Source organism: Buceros rhinoceros, unplaced genomic scaffold, assembly GCF_000710305.1.
Source record: "Buceros rhinoceros silvestris isolate BGI_N320 unplaced genomic scaffold, ASM71030v1 scaffold7723, whole genome shotgun sequence".
Taxonomy (NCBI): Eukaryota; Metazoa; Chordata; class Aves; order Bucerotiformes; family Bucerotidae; genus Buceros; species Buceros rhinoceros.
Genome location: NW_010405334.1, coordinates 134807 through 138167, shown reverse-complemented (window position 1 = coordinate 138167; position 3361 = coordinate 134807). Strand labels below are relative to the sequence as shown.

At 40.5% G+C, this 3361-nt stretch overlaps 1 protein-coding gene across 1 annotated transcript in view; it reads left to right on the top strand.

Moving 5' to 3' along the window:
• The window catches only part of CDH6 (cadherin 6, type 2, K-cadherin (fetal kidney)), a 49209-nt gene that overhangs the window by 11373 nt on the left and 34475 nt on the right, over nucleotides 1–3361 (top strand). The gene's annotated exons all lie outside the window — the stretch shown is intronic.

Here is a 3361-nt window from a genome sequence, read left to right as displayed (position 1 = left end):
GGCAGGTGTATGCATTTGCCTACCATATGATTTTAAGGCATTTTTAAAAGTTCATGAATCCAAAGAAAACATTTTGTCTGTGATGAAACGGGTAATTCTGACCATTGATAAAGAGTAAGTAACAGTGATAGGGTAAATTCCCTGAGAAATCAAAGGCAATGAAAGCTGGGCATATATTACAGACTGATTTCATTAACAATACACTTCACATAAATTAGAGATAAAGAGACATACACTAAACCAGATTATTAATTATGGACGTGCATGTTTGTTGAATGTACTCTTTTCTGAAAAAGATTATTTTCTCCTTATCTCAGCAGAGTACCTGCTGTCATCTGCTACTACCTGAGTTCCCTTTTTGTTGATGAGTATTTCAGTACAGGACAGAAGTCCCAAGATAGTCAGTTAAAGACCTTTGAATTAACTAAAAAATATTTAGATCAAACCTACAAAAGCATTCATCTGTAAAATGACTGGGTACACACACAAAACCCTCTTATGATTGTTTTTGTCCCGTGCAATTTTTAAAAGGTGAAGTGTATACCCGGGCCTTTTGACTCAGTGAGTATCTTTTCTTGCACAAAAAGAAAAACAGGACATAGTTTATATATTAATTAGTAAGCTTAAATAGTGGAGGCACATTAACTATGCTGGAGGTACATTTTCCTGTGCACGTGTATTTAGACGTATGAGGATATAGAATCACAGAATGCTTTATATATTAATTAGTAAGCTTAAATAGTGGAGGCACATTAACTATGCTGGAGGTACATTTTCCTGTGCACGTGTATTTAGACGTATGAGGATATAGAATCACAGAATGCTTTGGGTTGGAAGGGAGCTTCAAAAGTCATCTAGCCCAACCTCTGCAGTGAACAGGGACATCTTGATCAGAACTAGATCAGTTTACTCAATTCCCCACCCAACCTGACCTGGAATGTTTCCAGGGATGGGGCATCTACCACCTCCCTGGGATGTCCCAATGTTTCACTACCCTCATTATATAAAATTTCTTCCTTATATCTAGCCTAATTTTGCCTTATTTTATTTTAAAGAAAACTGCTGAAAAGACTGTCCCCATCTTTAAGTACCGGAAGGCCAAAAAAAGGTCTCCCCAGAGCTTTCTCTTCTCCAGGCTGAACAATCCCAACTGTCTCAGCCTGTCCTCAAGGCAGAGGTGCTCCAGCCCCCTACCTATTTTTGTGGCCCTCTTCTGGACCCTCTTCAACAGGTTTATGTCCTTCTTGTGCTGAGGACTCCAAAGCTGGACGCAGCACTCCAGGTGGGGGAGTCTCACTAGAGCAGAGTAGAGCAGCAGGATCACCTCCCTCATCCTTCTTTGATGCTTCTTTTGATGCAGCCCAGGATGCAGTTGGCTTTATGGGCTGGGATCTCACAATGTCAGCTCATGTCTAGCTTTTCATCCACCAGTACCCCCAAGTTGTTCTCCACAGGGCTGCTCTCAATGACAACATCCGCCAGCCTGTATTGATACTGAGGATTGCCCCGACCCAGGTGCAGGACCTTGCACTTGGCTTTGTTGAACTTCACGAGGTTCACACAGGCCCACTTCTCCAGCTTGTTCAGGTCCCTCTAGATGGTGTTCCATCCCTCTGTCATATGTCCAGTATCAGGATATTGGAACTATGTTGCCCTGACTTGTAAAAGAACTGTAACAAAAGTTGGTGGTCTTGAATTGTAAGCACAATTCCCATTTTAAATTGAGGGTTTAGCAGAGAGATTTCTCAGGGAAGTGTGCACCCCTTTAGGGACTCATTGTATTCCCATAAAAAGTCACAAGTTAGGCACTTAATTTTCCTTAACCCCATAGCTCACCTGGTAGAAATGAAATCATATATATTCCTTTTCACTTTACCAAAAAATCAAGTCTTAAGATACCTCAAAAGGTTATTCGAGCTAATATAGCCAGCCCCAGAGTGCAGAAACTCCCCGATCCATGCCATCCCTTAGCTAAAGAGCTAACCTGTGGTGACAGTAAACTTCAGCTAGTGGCTAACAACAAATACCCAAGAGCAATTAGGTTTTCTAGCACAGCAGCTGGGTTAGGGATAGGCCATCCCCCCACGCTCTAAATGCAGCAGGCTGTGGCAAAGCCACAGTTTTGCTGATCTTTACTCCAGTGAAACAATCCTCAGTCTTTCCACAAACTAACACAGCGAAAATTACACCCAAGGCTCTCAAATCATGTTATAATTGTTACATACAGAAATGGACATTGTTAACAACCCACATTTTACTTCAGGGAGAATGTAGAAGCATCAGATAGTGATCTGTCTAAAAGACTGTGACAGAGACAATATTGAAACCTGCCAGTCCTGTACTGGTGGCTACAAGCCTATCTTTCCCTTGCGTATCTTGTGTTTCCTCAAAGAGACACCCTTAAATGTGCTTCACCCCTTGTTTGTGTGGGTTTTTTTTAATACCAAGAAAATCATCAGTGATGCCTCAAACTAATTTTTCCATTTAAAGACTCACACCTAAATCCAATGACTGGCTATTCAGTTATGGTGGTAAATTTGCAGTGATTAGAAAGTCTAAAGGACGTCCTAAAACAGGATGACTTGCACTGTTCTTTATGGCTCTCAAGTATTCAAAGTCTTGAATTTTCACTCCTCATCACTGAAATGTGTACCCTAGGTAAGAAAATAATTTTTAATTTCTCCTAATATTCTGCTCAGCTATTCAGGTAAGAGTATTTTCTTAGTACCTGATATAGGGTATCTCATGTCTGGAGGGGCTAAGTCCTTCATGACTTTCAGTAAGGGAATGTTGATGCCCCAACTAGAACCAATCCTCAAGTCCACCAGGTACTGTTGCTACCACATGGTTTAAAAACACTGGCAAAAAGGGACGATGGTCAATATGAGAAAGAAATATCAGATGTTGAAATAGATGGACCAAGGCATACAACAGGGGTTTTTTTAAAACTGCCTTGGCCTTCCTTAGGAGAACAATCAGATCTCCACGATTTTGTGAGAGTAATTGCAGAAGTCTGTACAATGCTCAGTACTGTTTAGCTGGAGAGGGCTCTTTAATCTTTCAGACAGAGGCATAATGAAACCCAACTGCTGTAAGTAAAACTGGGAAAATTCAGTTTACAACCAAGGATTTTTTTTTTTTTTTTAAATGAGAAGTGAGTTATTACTCTGAGGCAGAACTGGTTCGTCTTCCTTAGAGTCTAAAAGGAAGACTGGCTATCTTTCTTACTGTTATAGAGTAGTTCAAAGAAAAGCATGGAATTAATGTATATGTATAGAAATCAGACTTGACACCACAGTCTCTTATGCCTTATAATTTAAAGACCTGTTTGCCTTCAGAAAGGCAAACTGTACATTCATGC